The sequence below is a fragment of the Microcaecilia unicolor genome, chromosome 4 (assembly GCF_901765095.1).
Source record: "Microcaecilia unicolor chromosome 4, aMicUni1.1, whole genome shotgun sequence".
Taxonomy (NCBI): Eukaryota; Metazoa; Chordata; class Amphibia; order Gymnophiona; family Siphonopidae; genus Microcaecilia; species Microcaecilia unicolor.
Genome location: NC_044034.1, coordinates 185,007,910 through 185,031,977, shown reverse-complemented (window position 1 = coordinate 185,031,977; position 24,068 = coordinate 185,007,910).

Genomic DNA, 24,068 nt, shown 5'->3' with positions numbered 1-24,068 from the left:
ATCCGCTATTTCAATTTGGGCATGGAGTTAAGGAATCATCGCAGTTTCTGTAAGACCCTAGTAGAACACTGTAAGAATAGCTGTCGTGTTTTTTCTCTCCCTCTGGCTTTTTGAGAGGTTGTTGCAGCTTTGTTTGGAAAAAAAAGATCTTGTCTAGCATGCAAAGTAAATTGTGATATCTCCTCTTTGCAATGGAAAATAGGAAAATCTAACAGAAAGCAGGATAAAGAATTCTGAAAAATGTCTCCCTGCACAAGGCACTAATATAACGTGAATGAAAAGACTGGAAGACCTACTTTTAGAGTTTGAAAAGCTATAAAGACAATATTCAAAAATCCTACGCACCTAACTTTGGTGCCCTTAAACTAAAGTGGGTTGAAATCTGAGCTTAATTCATTCTAACGTAGGACAAGCCCACCGTGTGCTAAGCCCAGATTTAACGTGACACTTCTTTTAGAGATATTATTTTTTTTTTTCTAATTTACAGGTCATGTTCTAATGTTCCCATTAGCACACGGTACCTGCGAGAGTTAACACAGAAGCACATACTGCCCCTTATTTAGGAGATTCTAAGGGACCCTTTTACTAAGCTGCTTAGGTGCCCACACATGCCAAATTGGAGTTACCGCCTGGTTACTGCGTTGCCCTTGCGGTAATTTCAATTTTGGCGCGTATCCACTACACACATCCAAAAAATATATTTTATTTTCTGATGTGTGGCAGCTATGCGCATGAAGTGGCATTTGACGCGCATAGACCATTACCGCCCAGTTACTGTGTGAGACCTTACTGCTAGGTCAATGGCTTGCGGTAAGGTCTCAGACCCAAAATGGATGCACAGCAATTTTCATTTTGCCACACATCCATTTTTGGCAAAATTTTAGAAAGGCATTTTTTGTAGGTGTGCTGAAAAAATTATGCGCGCACCCAAAACATGCGTCTACACTACCGAAGGCCATTTTTTTAGTGCACCTTACTAAAAGGACCCCTAAATGTTCCCACATTAACTCTGTGTTAACCAGTTAGGGTCGGATTCTATAAATGATGCTCCAAATTAGGCACCGGGAAAAATTGGCACTAAACATTATTCTGTAAAAGGTATATACTCTTAATAGAATATAGCTTAAGTGCAGATCTCACACATAGCTATGGGCACAAGACTTATGCCTGCTAAAAGCTGGAGTAAATGCTGGACCCTAAGATAGGTACAGTGATCCAGTATTTTAAAACTATGCATGCAAATTTTGTACACCCCTGACACACCCATGCTCCTCCCATGGCCATGTCCCATTTTGAGATACATGCTATGGGCTAGATTCCACAAATGGCACCTGAGAAATCCACACAGAAAAATAATAAGCCCAGGCGTATTCTCTAAAGTACGCCTAAATATTATAGAATAGGTGTACATTTCTGTGAGTTATATAGAAAACGCTGAATGCCTCTCTACATGACCAAATTTGGTTGTGACTATTTAGGCCATGTTTTATTTGGCGTAAATTCAAACACCTAAATTAGGCACAGTACCCCAATTTCTATATATCACGCCGTAATTTCTGCATGGAAATCGAAGTGGTTTCTACAACAATGTGCGTAACTTAATTGGTTAATGAGCTAATCAGCAATTTTCAGCACTAATTGGCATTAACTAACATTTACACATACAACTTGCTAAGTGTATTCTGTAACATGTTGTGCGTAAATTCCAAGTCACATAGTTGAAGAGGGGACATGGTTATGGGTGTGGAATGGGTGGGTCATGGGCCTAAATCCTTACGCCTAATTTAAGCATAAGGATTTAGGCCAAGTAAAACATGGCCTGAATGAATGCGACCATGTGGTATATAGAATATGCTCAGCGTATTCTATATACCACATGGAAATTTAAGCTGATTCTATAAAATATAGGTGTAGCGGTGTATTTTTTTACTATGTAGATATTTCAGGCACCATGTATAGAATCTAGACCTGACCGGGTGTATTCTATAATAATGAGCATAGATTTTAGAGACACCCATGCCCTGCCCATGGACACACCCGCTTTTCAACTGTGCGACTTAGAATTTACGCACACTATGTTACAGAATACACTTAGCAAATTGTGTGCGTAAATCTTAATTCATGCCAATTAGTGCTGGTAATTGCTTGTTAACATCCAAATTGCAGTTCTGATTAGCTAGATAACCAATTACGTTATGTGAATTGTTATAGAATGTTTCAATTTCTGCATGGAAATTAAGGCACAATATATAGAATCCACATATGCCAGCTACAGAGCTGGTATAAATGCTCCTACCTATGTTCTTGGAATCATAGGAATGACATGGACACCAGCTGTAATTACACACGAGAAAGGACACCTACTGGATGTAATTAGCTTTTCAAATCATTTATCCGAACAGATTATATTTCAAAGTAACTCTTGGCTTCCAGTACCTTGGTCAGACCACTTTTTGCTAGACCTTACAAATTTTTGGCAGGAAGTAGATAAATCATATAAGAAAGAAAGTCATAAACATAAATTTTACTCTAGAGGAACTATAGACCATGCAGCATTTTGTGAAAATGAGGGAAGAATATGGTTAGATAAGTCTTCATTTACAAAAGATTGATTCAGGATTGGAATATTATTTTCGAATCCATCCTTGAGGATATAGATCCTTTAACTAAAAAGGTGAATGCTAAAAGAGATTCTCCTAAATGATATGTCAAGGATCTTTTAGATTTTAAATGAGAATGCAGAAAAGTAGAGAGAACATGGAGAAAAAACAAATTAGAAGAGCAAACACAAAAGTGGAGGAAAGTGATTAATAAGAATTAACTAGACAGTAGGAAATTATTCTCATTGGTAAATCATCTAACTAGGGTTGAAAATTCAGCTACAGACAATGGAATGCTAAGGAATTATCCAATTATTTTAAACTTAAGATTGATAATCTTGGAAAGTTTGTAAGTTATAAGGCACCTTCCATTGATTTACTCACAAATTCCAATAAAGCAATACTGACAGATAAGATTTGGTCTCAGTTTGATGTAATTACAATAGATGTAGTCAATGATTTATTTCGAAAATATGGCAAATCTCAATGTTCCTTGAATATTTGCCCTTTTTATTTGATGAAGAATAGCCCTGACTTCTTTGTTGATGCCTTGACTGACTGCCGAAATTCTGATTTCCATTCCGATAATTTTCCATCTTGTTTAGGTGATCCCTATCATGAAAAACAAGACATATAGAGGCATATTTTCAAAGCATGTAGACTTACAAATTTATGTGGAGGGGCTGATTCAGATCCCCCTAAACACTCACATGCCAATCAGACCCCCTGAACATCCCCCATGCTAATTCAGGATGCCCAGGGCCTGACTACATCCCTGGTGGTCCAGTGGATGTATCCAGGCAGGAGTAATCACCACTCACTCCTGCCCCTAGTGGCTCTAAGCACTAAAATGGTTTCCATGAGCTCTAGTAGTACTCATGCAGTACTACTGCTAAAGGTCAGCCTTCCATATGGGTTATCCACATATGACTGAAACTGTCGGGGGGGGGGGGGTCTTTATGCCTAAAAGAACCCATTTTTGTAGCCTACTATGATAAAAACTTTAAAAAGGATAGCTGTGTTATTCTGGTGTATAGACTAACCAATTTATTGTTACTTCAGTTTTCAAGGACCAGAGTTCACTTTCTCAGATTCATTAAGTGAAGTTCAGGAGGTGGGTAAATATACAGTGGTGGAAATAAGTATTTGATCCCTTGCTGATTTTGTAAGTTTGCCCACTGACAAAGACATGAGCAGCCCATAATTGAAGGGTAGGTTATTGGTAACAGTGAGAGATAGCACATCACAAATTAAATCCGGAAAATCACATTGTGGAAAGTATATGAATTTATTTGCATTCTGCAGAGGGAAATAAGTATTTGATCCCCCACCAACCAGTAAGAGATCTGGCCCCTACAGACCAGGTAGATGCTCCAAATCAACTCGTTACCTGCATGACAGACAGCTGTCGGCAATGGTCACCTGTATGAAAGACACCTGTCCACAGACTCAGTGAATCAGTCAGACTCTAACCTCTACAAAATGGCCAAGAGCAAGGAGCTGTCTAAGGATGTCAGGGACAAGATCATACACCTGCACAAGGCTGGAATGGGCTACAAAACCATCAGTAAGACGCTGGGCGAGAAGGAGACAACTGTTGGTGCCATAGTAAGAAAATGGAAGAAGTACAAAATGACTGTCAATCGACAAAGATCTGGGGCTCCACGCAAAATCTCACCTCGTGGGGTATCCTTGATCATGAGGAAGGTTAGAAATCAGCCTACAACTACAAGGGGGGAACTTGTCAATGATCTCAAGGCAGCTGGGACCACTGTCACCACGAAAACCATTGGTAACACATTACGACATAACGGATTGCAATCCTGCAGTGCCCGCAAGGTCCCCCTGCTCCGGAAGGCACATGTGACGGCCCGTCTGAAGTTTGCCAGTGAACACCTGGATGATGCCGAGAGTGATTGGGAGAAGGTGCTGTGGTCAGATGAGACAAAAATTGAGCTCTTTGGCATGAACTCAACTTGCCGTGTTTGGAGGAAGAGAAATGCTGCCTATGACCCAAAGAACACCGTCCCCACTGTCAAGCATGGAGGTGGAAATGTTATGTTTTGGGGGTGTTTCTCTGCTAAGGGCACAGGACTACTTCACCGCATCAATGGGAGAATGGATGGGGCCATGTACCGTACAATTCTGAGTGACAACCTCCTTCCCTCCGCCAGGGCCTTAAAAATGGGTCGTGGCTGGGTCTTCCAGCACGACAATGACCCAAAACATACAGCCAAGGCAACAAAGGAGTGGCTCAGGAAGAAGCACATTAGGGTCATGGAGTGGCCTAGCCAGTCACCAGACCTTAATCCCATTGAAAACTTATGGAGGGAGCTGAAGCTGCGAGTTGCCAAGCGACAGCCCAGAACTCTTAATGATTTAGAGATGATCTGCAAAGAGGAGTGGACCAAAATTCCTCCTGACATGTGTGCAAACCTCATCATCAACTACAGAAGACGTCTGACCGCTGTGCTTGCCAACAAGGGTTTTGCCACCAAGTATTAGGTCTTGTTTGCCAGAGGGATTAAATACTTATTTCCCTCTGCAGAATGCAAATAAATTCATATACTTTCCACAATGTGATTTTCCGGATTTAATTTGTGATGTGCTATCTCTCACTGTTACCAATAACCTACCCTTCAATTATGGGCTGCTCATGTCTTTGTCAGTGGGCAAACTTACAAAATCAGCAAGGGATCAAATACTTATTTCCACCACTGTATATGATGATGCATGGGAGAAGGAGTGAGATATATAGCAAAATACTGAAAAGTGCAAGACGGTATGAAAAGGGAATGATAATAGCGGTATAGTTTAGTTAACTGAACTGTGGTAAGTGAAAGAGAACAAAGACACGATGACCTCAGAATAAAGTACATTTATACCTGTAGGGAGCCATGAATTAATTGTCTCTATTCAAATCTTGGGTGATGGTGTTAAGCTTTTTGATGAGTTCCATTTCATCAGTTTCATGTTGCAGTGTCCTTTTGAAGTTCCTTTGTGTTAGTATGGCAACCTTAAGGTCAGATAGAGAGTATGCAGGAAGGTTGCAGTGTTCTCACACTGGTTTTTGAATGTTGCCATATCTAATGTCCATTTATTCTTTTTTTAGGGACTGTCCAATGTAGACAACAGAGAGACATAGCTGGCAGATGATGACATATACGACATTGGAGGAAGAGCAGGTAAATGAGCCCCAGATGTTGTAGTTGATGTTATAACAAAAACCACAGGAGTGGAAAGAACACTGATATCCCATGAGGAGTTGCACAAAGGAAACAAGGAGTGGGAACAGAGTCAGGTTCTTCAAAACAGACCAGAAATGCTGGATGAGGATAGTAAATGTTTAATGGATAAAGACTCAACAAGGTACCATGTTTCAGCACACAAGGTGCCTTCTTCAGGGGTCGTGGTGAATTCTGCTGCTTATGTAAGCAGCGTACACAAACAGTAGAATTCACCACAACCCCAAAGGTCTTTCTAAATATCACTTCTTTTCATAGTTTGTATATTGAGGATTCAGTCTCTTGATGTGTACACCCAGACTGCTGAAGAAGGCACCTTATAGTTGATGTTATTACATAAGTATATAAGTATTGCCATACTGGGACAGACCGAAGATCCATCAAGCCCAGCATCCTGTTTCCAACAGTTGCCAATCCAGGTCACAAGTACCTGGCAAGATTAAAAAAAAAGTACAATACATTTTATGCTGCTTATCCTAGAAATAAGCAGTGGATTTTCCCCAAATCCATTTTAATAAGGCTTATGGACTTTTCTTTTAGGAAGCTAGCCAAACCTTTTTTAAACCCCAGTAAGCTAACTGCTTTTTCCACATTCTCTGGCAACGAATTCCAGAGTTTAATTACATGTTGAGTGAAGAAATATTTTTTCCGATTTGTTTTAAATTTACTACTTTGTAGCTTCATTGCGTGCCCCCTAGTCCTAGTGTTTTTGGAAAGAGTAATCAATCGATTCACGTCTACCCGCTCCATTCCATTCATTATTTTACAGAACTCTATCATATCTCCCCTCAGCCATCTCTTCTTGAAGCTGAAGAAGACCTAGCCACTTTAGCCTTTCCTTATAGGGAAGTTGTCCCATCCGCTTTATCATTTTTGTCGCCCTTCTCTGTACTTTTTCTAATTCCACTGTGTTTTTTGAGATGCGGTGACCAAACCTGTACACAATATTCGAGGTGCAGTCTCATCATGGAGTGATACAAAAGCATTATAATGTCCTCGGTTTTGTTTTCCATTCCTTTCATAATAATACCTAACATTCCATTCGCTTTCATAGACGCTGCCGCATACTGAGCAGGGAGTTTCAATGTATCATCAACAATGACACTTAGATCCCTTTCCTGGTTGGTGACTCCTAATGTGGAACCTTGCATTACGTAGCTATACTTTGGGTTCCTCTTTCCCACATGCATCACTTTGCACTTACTCACAATAAACGTCATGTAACATTTGAATGCCCAATCTCCCAGTATCATAAGGTCCTCTTGCAATTTTTCATAATCCTCTTGCGATTTAACAACTTTGAATCACTTTGTGTCATCAGTAAATTTAATTACTTCACTAGTTACTCCCATCTCTAGATCATTTATAAATATGTTAAAAAGGCAACAGACCTTTGGGAAACCCCACTATCTACTTTTCTCCATTGAGAATACTAACCATTTAACCCTACTCTGTTTTCTATCTTTTAACCAGTTTTAATCCACAACAGAACACTACCTCCTATCCCATGACTCTCCAATTTCCTATGGAGTCTTTCATGAAGTACTTTGTCAAATGTCTTTTGAAAATCCATATACACAATATCAACTGGCTCACCTTTATCCACATGTTTGTTCACCCCTTCAAAGAAATGTAATAGATTGGTGAGGCAAGATAGCCCTTCATTAAATCCATGTTGGCTTTGTCTCATTAATCCATGCTTTTGAATATGTTCTGTTATTTTGTTCGTCATAATAGTCTCTACCATTTTGCCCAGCACCAACATCTGGCTCACTGGTCTATAATTTCTCGGATCACCTCTGGAATCTTTTTTAAAAAATTGGCATTACATTGGCCACCCTCCAATTTTACGGTACCATGCTTGATTTTAAAGATAAATTATATTATGTTAACAATAGTTCTGCAAATTCATTTTTTTAATTCTATCAATACTCTGGGATGAATACTATCTGGTTCAGGCGATTTTCTACTTTTCAATTTGTCAAATACGCCATTACATCTTCCAGGTTTATAGAGATTTAATTCAGTTTCTCTAACTTATCAGCTTTGGATATATTTTTTGGCACCGGTATCAATCCTTTGATAGTGTTATCTGGGTAAATATGGGGACAGAATTGGCATCTGGGTTTCTAGAGGGATCTAGTCCCTCAGTGGGTGTCATTATTAAACAGTTTGTGGTTGCTGGTGATTATCTGTTTGAGGTTATGGGACTGTTGGTATGCCAGGATAGTGCAACCCAACACCTATGAGAGAGTGGCATTATTGTCCAGAATGGGTTGTAGATCAATGATTTTAAAGAGAAAGCTAGAGATCTCTTGACCATTCGTGCCCTGAATTGCTAAGCATTTACATTTTAGATTTTTATTACTCATCTTCTCCAAATCTGAGCTTGAGGAGAGTTACATACTCAGATAAGTGAGTTATTTCTGTGCCCAAACTGGCTTATGGTCTAGCTGTAACTGAGGAAGTAGAGAATGAAGTGACTTTCCCAAGGTCACAGTGAGAGAAGAAGGATTTGAACCCTGACTTCACTGGTTCACAAGCTGCTTCTGTAAGCAGTAACCCCTTCATTCTATATTCTCACACAAATTTATGCATCTTGGGTGCACATTTGTGCATGTACGTTACAGAATAGTAGTGCTTATTTGGGCACAAATTAGCACAAATAACAAATAATTGGACTAAATTGCTGTTAAATGGGTAACTGCACTTAGGCTCCATTCTATAATGCTGGCACATAAATACATGCTATAGTGCATAATTGTGAGAGGGGAGTGGACATGGGAGGATCTCGGGCAATGCAGGGGAGGATGTGCCAAGCATTTATGTGATAAAGTTTTAGACTACTGTCAATTAGGCATGTAACTGTTGCATTTAGGTGCAAGCATTTACACTTGAAATAGAGCTAGCTGACTTTTGAAGCTCACATTTTGGAAGTCATAAGAAAAGGTTTTTATACCCTAAGATAGTTGCATTCTATAAAGCATTATTTTGATGAAAGAACATTGCATACTCTACTTCATGTATTATTTGTATCTAGAATTGATTATGCTAATACAGTATCTGCTGGAATGTCAAGACTGAACCTTAGACAGTTACAGGCAATGCAGAATGCTGCTCTTAGATTGCTGGGTAATAGAAGAAAAAATGACCATATCACCCCGTACTTTTTAAGATATCACTGGCTGACCATACTATATAGAATACAATTCAAGGTTCTGACTCTAGCCCATGTGGCGGGGCATAATCGAAAGGGACGCCCAAGTTTTGCTAAGGACGTCCTCACAAAGCGTCCCAAATGGAGGGGCGGGGAAGCCCGTATTATCGAAACAAGATGGACGTCCATCTTTTGTTTCAATAGTACGGATAGGGACGCCCAAATCTTGAAATTTAGGTCGTCCTTAGAGATGGTCATCCCTAGACTTGGTTGTTTCTGTTTTTCGGCGATAATGGAAACCAAGGATGCCCATCTCAGAAATGACCAAATGCAAGCGATTTGGTCGTGGGAGGAGCCAGCATTCGTAGTGCACTGGTCCCCCTGATATGCCAGGACAGCAACTGGGCACCCTAGGGGGCACTGCAGTTGACCTCATAAATTGCTCCCAGATACATAGCTCCCTTACCATGTGTGCTGAGCCCCCCCCCAAAAAAAAAACCCACTACCTACAACTGTACACCACTACCATAGCCCTTATGGGTGAAGGAGGGCACCTAGATGTGGGTACAGTGGGTTTGTGGTGGGTTTTGGAGGGCTCACATTTACCACCACAAGTGTAACAGATATGGGGGATGGGCCTGGGTTTGCCTGCCTGAAGTGCACTGCACCCACTAAAACTGCTCCTGGGACCTGCATACTGCTGTGATGGACCTGAGTATGACATTTGAGGCTGGCATAGAGGCTGGCACAAAATATTTTTAAAGGTTTTTTTTAGGGTGGGAGGGGGTTAGTGACCACTGGGAGAGTAAGGGGAGGTCATCCCCGATTCTCTCCGGTGATCATCTGGTCAGTTCGGGCACCTTTTTGTGCCTTGGTCGTAACAAAAACAGGACCAGGTGCTCATCAGGGACGCCCTTTTTTTCCATTATGGGTCGAGGATGTCCATGTGTTAGACACGCCCAAGTCCCGCCTTCGCTATGCCTGCGACTCGCCCCCATGAACTTTGGCCATCCCTGCGACGGAAAGCAGTTGGGGACATCCAAAATTGGCTTTCGATTATACCGATTTGGATGACCCTGTGAGAAGGACACCCATCTTCCGATTTATGTCGAAGGGTGGGCGTCCTTCTCTTTTGAAAATAAGCCTGAAAGTGTACTATGGGCAGGGGCCAAGCTACTTGAGTGATTTGGCCCTCTCCTACATCCCAAATATTTAGATTGTTGCAATACAATAGAATGATTATGCCTCAATTAACAAAAGTTTTTTTTTTTAATGTGGCACCCTATTCTCGAGATTCTATATATGGGGCCATAATTTCCCACGTGGAAATCAAAGCATATTCCATAACAATGCACATAACTTAATTGGTAAACTAGCTAATCAGTGCTGTTAATTGGATGTTAAGAAGCAATTATCAGCACTAATTGGCATTAAAATTTACGCACACAACTTGCTAAGTGCATTCTGTAATGTGCTGCACTTAATTACTAAGTTGCATAGTTGAAAAGGGAGCATTGCCATGGGTGGGGCATGGGCGTAAATTCTATGCTCCTTGTTATAGAATACACCCACTCTGCGCCTAATTTAAGTGTCAGGATTTACACCTAGTAAAACATGGTGTAAATAGCCATGACTAAATTTTGGTCATGTGGAAAGGTGCTCAGTATATTCTATATACTGCGCAGATATCTAAGCCTATTCTGTAAAATATAAGCATATTTTATAGAATACGCCTAGGTGTATTTTTATCCTGTGTAGAATTTTCAGGTGCCATATATAGAGTCTAGCCAAAACTCAGACAACACAAAGATTAGATTAAGAATATGAAAAAAGGAAGGAACAGACATAGACATCTTCCTTTCTATGGGAGAGGGAGGGATAGTAGATGGTATGAATGGGCAGACTGGGTAGGCCATATGCTCCCCGATATTGAAAACCATTTAACCAGCCAGAAATGGCACCTGGCTGGTTAAATGGCACCTAACTGGCTATCCAGCGATATTCAGTGGGTGACAGCTGGTTATCCCCCGCTGAATATTCCCAGTTAGTGGCTAGGAGATAATCGGCCATATCGCTTGATATAGCCAGCTGTCCCTGAATATTCACCGCATAGCCGGCTATTACACATTAACCCCCTGCCCAGACTATACCCGGGGTTAAAGTGACCTAGGTCAGAGTATACCCCGGGGGATAAACTGGCCTAAAGGCCAGACTATATCCCCCTAGGCCAGAATATACCCCGGAGTTTACTCTGGCCTAGGCCAGAATATACCCCGGCGTTTACTCTGGCCTAGGCCAGAATATACCCCGGCGTTTACTCTGGCCTAGGCCAGAATATACCCCTCCAGGGCAGAATAGAATATACCCCTCCAGGGCAGAATACACTATCTATGCCCAGGGGGATAAAGTAGCCTAGGCCAGAATATACCCCCCCCCCAGGGAAGAATATACCCATTTTTGCCTTGGGGTATATCCTGCCCTAGGGGGTACAGCCTAGGCCAATTTATACCTAGTAACATAATGTTTAATTAATTTGACTGTTCATAATATAATAAAAGTCATAACGTCCTGAAACTTCATCTTCTAAAACTAGGAGCTCCTCACTTTAATATAAACGTTCAAAGTTAAACACTGATAACAACATCAAAATGAACCCCCCCCCCCCCCCCCCCCCCCCCCCCCCCAGGGAAGAATATACCCATTTTTGCCTTGGGATATATCCTGCCCTAGGTCCTGAAACTTCATCTTCTAAGACTAGGAGCTCCTCACTTTAATATAAACGTTCAAAGTTTAACACTGATAACAACATCAAAATGATCATGCTTGTTTTCAAGATAAAGTGCGTGTTCTGTTGTTGACTGCAGATTGAAACTTGCGGGATAGGTCAACCAATCCATGGAGTCACCAACTTTTGTGTGGATGACAATGTCACAACTCAGCAGATTTGCTGTGGCCATGATCTCTGCATCAGTTGCCCATACTCCATCACGGGAGATGCCAGAGATGTTCACATATTCATTCACCTTTTGGTTCAAGTAGTCCTGTAGTTTTCTTCTCAAGTCATTTTTCATGTGGTGGATGACTTTCTTTCTGAGCATGGAGTGGTTGTCCTCTGTTCCTGTCAGAAAGTAGCTGATGGCCCGGAAGTAGCAGTTGCCATCACCTTTGGTTTTATATGTACGCCGTGATTGTCCAAGGTCCCTTGTGCATCCACAATACACAACCTTACCAAATGTAAGGCCAAGAGTTGTGCTAAGATACTTTCTTTCTGAACTTGGTAGTGGGTTGAAAGTCTTGGTTTGATTATGTTTCTGTGCAGCAGAGTCACTGAGACAATCATCAGAGGACTGAGGTGGTGAAGTAGTCTCTTCATCCTGGTAAATCTTAAGGTTGCTGGCATGGTAGGTGTTCTTCAGTATCTTGCCAGTCTTATTGTTCTTAAGTTTTACTCGTCCCTTGGTCAAGGATTCTACAACAAAGTAGGGTCCAATCCAGCGTGGTTCCATCTTTGAACCTATGCGATGAATACGTTGCTTATTCTTGATGTAAACGATGGTTCCAGCAGTGATTTCTTTTTGGCTGTTGTGTCAATGGTCAAAGGCACGCTTCTGGTGTTCCTGGGCAGAGTGAATGTTGGTACTGACAGTTGAGCAGAGCTTTTTATGAATGGTTGTCAGTGTATTTAGCACATCAGGGTTGGCATCATCTGAAAGGGGCATTGTGTCCATAGTATCATATTCTGAGGGATTGAGGTCCATAGGAAGCTTGGCCTTCCGTCCATACATGACCTCAAATGGAGTGCACTTGGTTGAGGCATGCACAGATGTGTGATAGGCAAACAAAACACCAGGGATGAACTGGTCCCAGTTGTTTCCTTATTCATTGACAAGCTTACTGAGAGATTCCTTGAGTGTTCGATTGTCACGTTCCCGCTGGCCATTTGTTTGTGGGTGGAAGGCAGATGAAATGCGGTGATCTGTTTGAAAATGCTCCATCAGGTTGTCGATAATCGAGTTCACAAACTCTCATCCCTGGTCACTTATGACAGTGTCCATACAGCCAAGGCAGCAAATAACGGAGTACAAAAAATTTGCTACTGACTTGGCACTCTTATCTGGAACAGCTGTAGCTTCAGTCCACTTTGAGAAATGATCAGTGGCAGCAATGATATATTTGTTGCCATTCGATGTTTCCTGAGGACCCATCATATCAATCCCGACTAAGCTCCATACTTTTCCAGGCTAATGTTTTATCTCTGACAAAATGGCCACCAGAAATTGGGTTGTCATGATAGGCCTTAAGGATATTTGGCAGTTGTCTTTTAGTTAGAACCTCCTTTTCCCCATGGAAAAGAATCCCTCTGTCTGCTCGATATGGCTTAGCTGTTTGTCTGAACTGGGTCTTGGCATTTAGACGTTTCTCTGGAGGGTACTTTTGTTGTGCTGCAGTGTAGAATGTCAAAAGTTGGTTATTCAGTTGGTCTTCCATGGTTGTCAACAATGGTAAAGTAAAGAGTTTGGTGTTAAAAGAAGCAGCTGTGTGTATGAGGATGATAAAAAGAGATCTGCACTTTTCAACCAATTAGAGACAGGGTGAGAAAACCAGGGAAGTGACAACAGAGGAAGCAGCTTCTCAACCAATCAGAGATAGGCTGAGAAAGTGTTAGAGGAAGCAGCACAGATGGTATATTCTGGCCTGGAGGGGTATATTCTGGCCTAGGCTACTTTTATTATATTATGAACAGTCAAATTTGTTGAACATTATGTTACAATTGCATTATATTGTTTTAGAGGAAGTATGAATTGGCCTAGCCCCCAATTTATATTCCCGGGGTATTCTCTGGCCTAGGCTACTTTAACCCCGGGTATAGTCTGGGCGGGGGGTATACTCTGGCCTGTTACATCGGCACTGAATATCCAGGCTGAATGCTGATCACGGGAGTTAGTCGGGCTCCTTCCATAGTCTAAATATCAGTCCCATGGTCTTTATCTGTCATCATTTTTCTATGTTTCTATGTTTTCATCAACTCTCCAGTGTTCCAAGTGACAGCAATGAAATGCTTGGTTTGAGATGGTTCTTTCTAGACTTGTCTAGACTTTGTAAGGATGACGATTGCTGACAGATTTATCTGGATCTTCCAAAATCATTTTTGTGGCACCCTAAACGTAATATTTAACAAGAAAGTCAGAACTGTTTATTCAAATGGCAACATGTTGCAGAATGATTTTGTTAGTGGAGAAGATTGCTGGGGATGTCACAAATAGAGTGTGATGGAGATGGGATTCAAATCTGGAAACTTCTGTTTTTCAGCATTTGTGGGCTCCAAGCATTTGGTTACATTACCTCAGGGATCAGTTTTAATTCTCAGGATTTAAAATCTTGGTTTACATTGCATTGGGTTGAAACTTGGTATTCAAGCCGTTAGCCTTGGATGCCTTTTAAAATTCAGTTTATTTACAAAAAAGTGCTTACGCATTTCTGCTATAAAACATGACCCATAATTTGAAACTGATTCTAGACATTCTTTCTGCCAAACTTGAATAAATAAGCTTAATTAAAAATATATATTTACTTGCAGCTATTCCTTAATAAAGAATAGTAAGTAAAGCCTTTCTTACACAAGCAAGTACCGTCTCACAGAAAGTCTCCTATATGGAGCAGAGAATAGAAAAGTCTGAGACTGAAGTTAAATCCATGTTTGTATGAATGGAACAAATTGAAAAAAATATTCTTAAGGTGGAAAATACACAGTTTTCAATGATTAAGGATTTGACTAATCTGAGGAGTAAATCTAAAACTTTTGACAATTACCTTAGGAATAATAATCTTTGATTTATAAACTTTCCACTCAGGGCTGTGCCAACACGGTAAGCGGGGTAAGCATGGCAGGGGGGCGCCGTCCTCTGGGGGGCGCCACCGCACCATGCTTACCTCGCCCTCCCACTCCCATTGCCCAACTGCCCGCCCTCTTCTCTCACGCAAGATCCCTTTCCTTTTTTTCTCCTTTTAATTTTACCTCCGTCCGGCAGCACAGCGTCAGTGAAGGAGACGGCGCTCCCGACGTGTCTAGCCTTCCCTTCGCTCATGTTCCGCCTTCTTCTGATGTCAAGGAAATGACATCAGAAGAAGGCGGGACACTGAGCGAAGGGAAGGCTAGACACGTCGGGAGCGCCGCCTCGTTCATTGATGCTGCGCCTGCACTGCCGGAAGGAGGTAAAATTAAAAGGAGAAAGGGAGAGAGGAGGAGCATGGATGCAAGGGCAGGGTTCTTGAAAGGGAGAGAGGGGAATTGCTGGATAGGGTCAGGGATGAATGGAGGGGGTAGGGGACAGATGGGCATGGATGGATATGGATTGCAGAGCTCAGGGAGAGAGGGGAATTGCTGGATAGGGATGAATGGAGGGGGCAGGGGACAGATGGGCATGGATGGATATGGATTGCAGGGCAGGGCTCAGGGAGAGAGGGGAATTGCTGGATAGGGATGAATGGAGGGGGCAGGGGACAGAGGAGCATGGATGGGCATGGATGGGAGGGCAGGGCTCAGGGAGAGAGGAGAAATTGCTGGACATAGAGGGGAGGGAAGAGAGATGAAGGAGATGAATTGAGGGAAAAGGAAGAGAGGAGAAAAACTGCACATGGATGAAGAAAATAGGCAGAAGCTGAGGACCAGAAATGAAGAAGAAGGGAGGAAAGGAAAGAAATAAATGGAAAGGAAACCCTGGAAACGGAGTTAAGAGGACAGATAGCAGCAGAATCAGATACTGGGCCAGCATAATCAGAAAAAGAAAGTCACCAGACAACAAAGGTAGAAAAAAAATCATTTTATTTTCATTTTAGTGTTTAGAATATGTCCACTTTGAGAATTTACATCTGCTATCTTTTTTGCAATGTATAGCAATTTGTTTCTAAGAATATTGCTGACAATTCCTGTCAGCGTGGCAAGTGGTGAGCAATCATTTTCATGGGGGGGGGGGGGCGCCAACTAATAGTATGCAGGGGGGCACCAGAGACCCTAGGCACGGCCCTGTTTCCAGTGATAACCTTGGTGAGGCCATTGGATATATTGAAACATTACCTAAAAGAAATACTGGGAATCTCAGAAGATAAATTTCCTTCTTTTACGCAAGTTTGCTACTTACAAAAAAAAAAATAGAGAGAGTAACAACGGCAAAATACCTTAGATGTTTCCTGGTATTAAAGCCAGGTGTCTTGCAATTAGGGGGTACGTTTTTTTAAGGTGCCCCTGTAAATGTATTGTTAGATATAATGCAGTTACATACGTATTTACAGAGCCTACTCATTTAACAACTTTTATAGTAACTAAAAGATCATTAGGAGGATAAATAAGCTTGAATAATTAACTATTAGCCTTAACTCTTAGGTACAATATTACCTTAGAATATTTTCTTAATTTTCCTCATTAATCTTGCATCTCATTGAATGTGGACTTGAGTGTTTATGTTGTATACATTGTTTTCATTTTCTTTACAAGGTTATGTTTTCTTAACTTTATGAGAATAACAACACTTTTCTGTACAAGTATAAATTCTTGGTTTAAAAATGTTAAGCTTGGGGGGCGTGTCAAGATGGCGCCGTGAGCGGAGGTGTTGGAAGCGAGCTCCTGCCTACTACTTGCTGAACTTTGAATTATTTACCTGCTTTTTTAAATGCCGCACACCAAACGTAAGGGGACGACCCGTGGGACTTCCCTTCACCCCACGACGTCCACACCGGCAAGCGGAGGTTTGGAACGCTTCTTCCCCGCATTGTCCCGAAGAAGCGGAGCGGAGTCCTTAGCGGGAGGGACCGGTGAAGCGATCCCCCCGCAGGAAATAGAAGTTTCTCTCTCCCTGCCTTTCTCTACGACGCCTCCTTGCCCTGCAACTGCCTTGAGCGGGACGGGGTTTCTATCGGAACCCGGAAAGGGTTATTCCGAGGAGCCCAGAGGGGAGTCTAGCTCTGTAGGGATATCTGCAGCTGCAGGAGAGACGGAGGTGAGTCTGGGCAAGATCTGGCTGAAGTTATTGGAAATAGAAAAACCCTGAGACAATCTTCGGATGAGGTAAAGACTCTGAATTTGAATGTACAGGAAGTGAAAAACTCCCTAGATGTGGCAAAACAAGATTTTTCTTCTAAGATTGAGGCCTTAGAGAGAGAGAGACAAAGCAAACTGATGATTTTAAAATGGCTGTGGTAAAAGATAATATGGAAATCAGAAGAAAGCTGGAACAAGTAGAGAACTTTAATAGGAGATTAAATCTCCGAATATTGAATTTCCCTAGAATATTGGGAGAATCTCCAAAAGATATGTTCCAGAGATATCTAAAAGAAAATCTCAATTTTCCCCAAGAAGTATTTCCTCCTTTGAATAAGATCTATTACATACCAAGTACGATGAAAAAAGTTGGGACAGAGAACTCTATAGACTTACAAAATGTCACAGCCATTTTGGAGCAAACAATTGAAGAATCTCCTGAAAGGGGGACGTTGATAATTTCCTTTGTATTTCAACAGGATTTAAACGCAGTAATGCGTCTTTACTTCAAATCAACTAACCGTGTTTTTGCTGGCCAAAAGATCTGGCTTTATCCGGATGTGACTAAGTCTACACAAGAAAAACGTAAAAAGTTTCTCTCTATGAGGTCCAAAGTATTGGAATTGGGAGGTTCTTTCCTCCTGGCATATCCCTGTAAATGTGTCATCAGGTTAAATCAAGTCAAATATATATATTATATGCCTGATCAGCTTCAGACTTTCCTAGACAATAAACAACGATAGAGTTGAGATATACATGGGACTAACGGAACCAAAATTTTTCATTTATATGTTATGATTGTGTTATCTTCACTAATTCCTACCCCCCTTTATTGGGGTCTAAGGAAGCCGATATTTTGTCTTTATTAGGACAATTTGTTTAATTATTATTATTCTTGTATTAATTACTTTAAAGGCTGTATTACACTTTTGCAGTATGATAATTTCTGTAATAAGTATATAAAAATTAATAAAAATTATGAAATATATAAAAAAAAAATGTTAAGCTTATAAAAAAAAAGTAAAGACTACTACAAATCATTTCTATAGCGCTACCAGTCGTACGCAGCGCTTCACAATTGAACCTTGAACCATGCTGCTCCCTTTGTACTATGGTGATAATTAGCAGCCTTGGTGGTCCTACTTTGTTACCATTTTCCAGACAACAATAGACAATAGACTGGGTAAGTGGCCATTATATTCCATATTATAAGAGTTTGCAGTCTGATTTATAAAGGAATGATAATTGTCCACAGTGTATGTGAGAATTCATGGCACCATCCAATTTCTGCGCATAAATTGTGAGATCCTGCTTCATTGTTTTGCCACTATTGATGCAATATCATGATAATGTCAATTATAATGTGTTTCTTATAAAGGACAGGCTTGGGAAAAAGTATGCACTCTTATATTGATTGGAGTGGAAATGCCTGGAGATGTCAACTTATGGTGACACTATAGGGGTTCATATTCAAAAGAGTTTATTTATCTATGCCTTGATATTCTGCCAATTGTACAATCAATGTTAACACATCTAGGTGTTAACATGGAGAGTCTAAAAGGGTGTACGTGGATGGAAGGTAGTGGGAGAAGCAGGAGAGCAACAAAGAAGAGGGAGAGGATAGAAGGACAGGGAGAGAATAATGGAGTAGTGAGATCACTGTCAGGTTGAGGGGTAGGCTTCTTGGAAAAAGCCAGATTTTAAATGGTTTCTTGGAGTTAGCGTAGGAAGGTTACTGCTGAAGGGAGGGAGGGAATGAGTTCCATAGTTTGGGGGCACTTTTACCAAGCTACAGTAAAAAGGGCCCTGCGGTAGCAGCGGCGGCCATTTGTGGCGCAAACCAAGGCCCTTTTTTACCACAGCAGGTAAAAAAGGCCAAAAATTGACATGACCATGTATTAAATTGCATTCACCGTGTGGCCATGCGAGGGGGAGGAGCATTTACCACAACCCATTGAGGTGGTGGTAAGGGCTTTCATGGTAACCCGGTGGTAATAATTACCAAAAACATTTCTGTAGCACTGGAAATGGCACACGCTCGAGCCAGAAGTACTGCCGGTGACTGTGTTGGATTGGCAGTAGTTCCAGGTTGCTGTGCGGCAACCATTTAGTAAAAGGGCCCCTTTGTAACATAACAGTTCTGAAGCTAACGTTGAAGCCCCTTAAAATTTACACTCCAGCCATCCCAGTCACAATCAGGGCATAGACCATAGAAGTCTGCCCAGCTCCCATTTTGTTTCCCAATTACCGGCATTGCCACCTAATCTCTGCTAAGATTCCGCTGAACCATTTCTTCTAAACAGGATTCCTTTGTGTTTATCCCACTCATATTTGAATTCCATTACCGTTTTCATGTCCACCACCTCCCGCGGAAGGGCATTCCACATATCCATCACCCTCTCTGTGAAAAAATACTTCCTGATATTAGTCCTGAGTCTGCCACCTTCAATCTCAATTCATGTCCTCTAGTTCTACCACCTTCCCGTCTCCGAAAAAGGTTCATTTGCAGATTAATACCTTTCAAATATTTGAACGTCTGAATCATGTCACCCTGTTTCTCCTTTCCTCTAAGGTATACATGTTCAGGTCAGCAAGTCTCTCCTCGTACGGTTTGCAACACAAATCCCATACCATTTTTGTAGCTTTTCTTTGCACCGCTTCCAGTCTTTTTACATCTTTAGCAAGATACGGCCTCTGATGCATCAGGTGAGGGGGAAAGTGGTGCAGAAGCGAGGTGCAAAGGGATCGGTGGGAATGTGAGGTGGGGGAGGGTGACTCTCAGGTACAGGGCAGCGCGGGGCAACCAACCTTCGGAAGCCAGATCTTCTGGATAAGGTTTCGAGTCAGCTATATAGGCATGGCTGCGGGAGCGGGATCTGCTCGTCTTGGCATGGAACAAAACCTCCAGGAAACCGGCAGGCAGAAAAATGCAGCAAATAATAACAGCAACCAGATCGCCCTTAGGGATGAGAATCTGGGGTTCCAGCAGCTCAATAGGCAGCTATGCAGTTCTGTGCTTCCTGCGCCACAGTCACCTGGGTTCTGGCTCCCTGAGTGCAGGAATTTTAAAAAAGGACCGGATCCCACCTCTCTCGCCCTCCTATTGGAGAGCAAGCAGACAGAGTTCAGGAAAACCGTCCAACCCGCAGCCACAGTGGTGAAAAACCATCCAATAACCCACAACCCATGACTTTAAAAAAAACCCATGGGGGGGTCACGGGAACCCACCCAATTCCACGGGAATACCACGGAACTGGCAACTTTAATTAAGGCACAGTTTGAATCCACACCTCTTATGCCTGTTTTTTTTAAATGCAAATTGCTCAAGACACGTGTGCACAAAAATACGAGGCAAACAACCCATAGGGAAGCTGCCGAAAGACGGAAGGGATGGACCACCAGGCATCACCCAAGCTCCAGAGTATAGATCAACAAAAGCAGCAAACATAGCAAATGAAGAATAAACCTCCAAGGAAGAAAACCCCCAAGCTCAACTGATACACAGTTTGGAAACTGAGGCAGGAGTAGTCATCACAGAGCAGTTGAGGAGCTTCAAAGTCCATCCCCATCTGCTAGAGATGTGAAGATACTTATCTGTACCAGGTATTCTCCAAGGACAGTAGGACATTCATTCTCACACGTGGGTGACATCATCTATGGATCCTGGTGCAGAGCTTAAAAAGCTAAAAATAGCTTTTTTGAGAAGTGCAGTGTCCCTACCGCACATGTGCGAGTACCTTCCTACCTGCTGCGAGAATGTGGGATCATAAGTACAATACTATAGCATATGGCCAGACTTATACGGTCTGTGCCAGAGCTGGTGGTGGAAGGCGGGGCTGGTGGTTGGGAGGCGGGGATAGTGCTGGCCAGACTTATACGGTCTGTGCCCTGAAGAGGACAGGTACAAATAAAAAGTAGCACATATGAATTTATCTTGTTGGGCAGACTGGATGGACTGGGCAGGTCTTTTTCTGCCGTCATCTACTATGTTACTATGTTACTATAGCATATCAAAAAAGGAGACGCCCAAGGGGAGGTGGGAGGGTATGTGAGAATGAATAGTCTGCTGACTCGGAGAATATCTGCTACAAGTAAATATTTTCGCTTTCTCTGAGGACAAGCGTCCCATATTCTCACATGTGAGAATCCCTAGCTACCAGGCTCACCGAAAACAACCACCATAGATCAACTGGGCCTCAGAACAGTGAGGGCAAATTAATAATTAACCTGAAACAATACACAACTGTGTGAGAGTGCAGCCTGGAACAGAATGGGCCTGGGGGGGAGGGGGCATTGGAGCTGGATTCTAGACCCCAAACTAATTCCATAGAACTGTCTGTTCAAACTGACTATTGGGTTGGGTATTCTGCAGTTTTCCAACTTTTGTCAATGGAGCCTGGCCTCCAATGTAGCCATGGCTCTGACATTATGAGCAATCACTGGATAGCACCAGTGCAACCTTCTGTATGACCCACCCCACCTTTCGTATATTGTAGTTCTACCCTCTTTCCAGTGGTGCTGGAGCCGACTCGCGAAAGCTGAATGTTAGATTTTTAAGAATTTTTGGAGCCGGTTGTTAAAGTAGCTAAAATTTGGGCTTGGGTCCCTTCCTGGCATCTGCATCCTCCTCTCCTGTGGCTTAGGCATCTTCTCTCCCTACTGCCCCCCCCCCCCCCATGCAGCACCTCTCTGTGTTCACTCTTTGTCCTCTCCCTGCACCTACTTGCCTCCTCTTGTTCTGCTGAGGCAGTGGGCAAAAGAAATTGCAGATGGTTCAGGTTATTTTCAATGTCTGGCTTGGCTGAGCCAAAGGTTAGAAAGGTCAGAGACAGGAATTTCTTTCACCCTTGTGAATAATAAATGCTAGCTCAACATCTGTATACTGTTAGGCATACTGTAGTTTAAAGCTGAAATACTATTTCAGAAGTTCTTGATATGTAGATTTTGTTATAAGGAGATAGCTTAGATATATAGACCATTATAAGTATGTAGAATATGTCTTATAAGGATGCTTACTTTAGAATATGCTGTATTCTGTGTAAATTAATAAGTTTTGTGTCTGTGTAGAATGTCTGTTAAATTCTGTATTACTCTTTGTCTGCTGTTTAAGAGGTCAAGCAAAGACTGCAGTGAAGAGGCAAACATGTGTTTTAAGTTATCTGCAGTTCTGGCTGGTTCAATGTATAAGCTGATAGGTGAAAAAGGTCAGGACTAGTCAGCTCTCTTCTCCTTGATTAATTATAGGTAAAATGTAGAAATGGTCTTGAAAGTAATAACCTGATATGTATGCTATTAAGTAAGATTGGCCCTTGACCCCTTTAATGAATGCCAGAGTTTAGTTAGCAGTTAGTACTAGGAATATGAGAAATCAATCATAATAACATGTAAGAGACTGGAGCCCAAATGTCTGGTGTAAGGGGCCCCAGGTCACAGGTCAGTTTAGGATGTCTGGAACCTATGTAACTGATATTTGTATGGAGCTGATTGGTTGAGGCAAGGTAATCAATCTATTCCTTAACCAATTGGAGAGTAAGGGGGCTAGGCTAGGCTAGATAGAACTGTATTTAAGTGGGAGAAGAAGCAGTTTACGTCAGAAGGAGCTCAGAAGAAAGAGAAGGACAGAAGGAACAGACAGAAGAAGGAGAAGACAGCATAAGAAGAGAAGCAGCTGAGACAGAAGCCACAAAGACACAGAGAGCTGAGAGAAAGACACAGAGAGCTGAGAGAGAGACAAAGAGAGCTGAGAAAGAGAAGAAGAGACTTAATGCTGATGTTCTACTTTGTTTGCTGGCAAATAAAGAAGATTTCTCTCTCATTCTGGTGTGCTGTCTGACTCCTGAAGTATCATAAATTCATGCATCAATTCCTGCAACACTGCCACAATTAACCTCTTTGTACTGATACAATACAAGGTAGAGTCAGAAGAGTCTAATGGGAAAACCGAAGGCAGGGATAACAGTAAAATGGATTGTTGAGAGCATGTTAATGAATAACCCTGCTGAAGTAGCCGTCTGCCAATATTCAGTGGCATTTAACTGAGCAATGCCTCTGAATATTAGCTCTAACTGGGATTAGTAAAACTGACCAGTTGAGGGTGGTCCAGAGATAGAGTCAGGGCACTTCAAGATGTTTTATTTATCTATTTAAAAAAATATATCCACTGCCTAATCACCTAAGTGATTTACACCAAAACCATACATAATAAAATCCTTAATTACAAAACAAAGAAGTAAAAAATTAACATAGCATTCATTACAAATCATCTACAAACAGATAGTTTTGCCCTCCAGTCTTCGGATCATAACAACCACCCTTATCTAAAAGCCTCTACAAATAACGTTAGGGGTTATATTCAGACCGCAGGAATTAGCTCGGCTAACTCCGGCATTCACCACTAAATCCGAATATTCAATAGCTGGCCGTTTCTAGTAACTGGTATTGAATATCCAGTTTATTTTGGGCCGGTTAGATGATAACCAGCTACCAGCTATACTGATATTCAGACTTAGCCGGTTATCTTCTAACCAGTCAAAGATATTCCACATATTCATATCTGGCTGAAAATAGCTATCTGCTTGCCACTAACTGGTGATATTCAGCAGGAGATAGCTGGCTATCCCCTGCTGAGTATTGTCGGATAGTCGTTTATGGGACATTTAACTGGCCAGGTACTGATCGTGGCCAGTTAAATGCTTTTGAATATCCAGGGGGGGGGGGGGGGGTTATCTTTAACAGTTTTTTTAAAGTGCACCGTATTACTGCATAGCTGAATTTGTCGAATGAGAGGATTCCACAGTTGCACATCAGCAATGGAAAAAGCAGACAACTTGTGGACATTGGCAATATTAGGCCTGGCTAAATAACAGTCATAACTTTATCTGGTTAGCTATGCAGGTGTGGCAATGAATATCAGTCATACCTGCATAACTTCCAGGAATTGTAACTATCCCAGCTATTTTCTTTTCTTGGATGTGGATTTTTGCTCACACCTTTTTTCAATAGTAGCTCAATGTGAGTTACATTCAGGTACA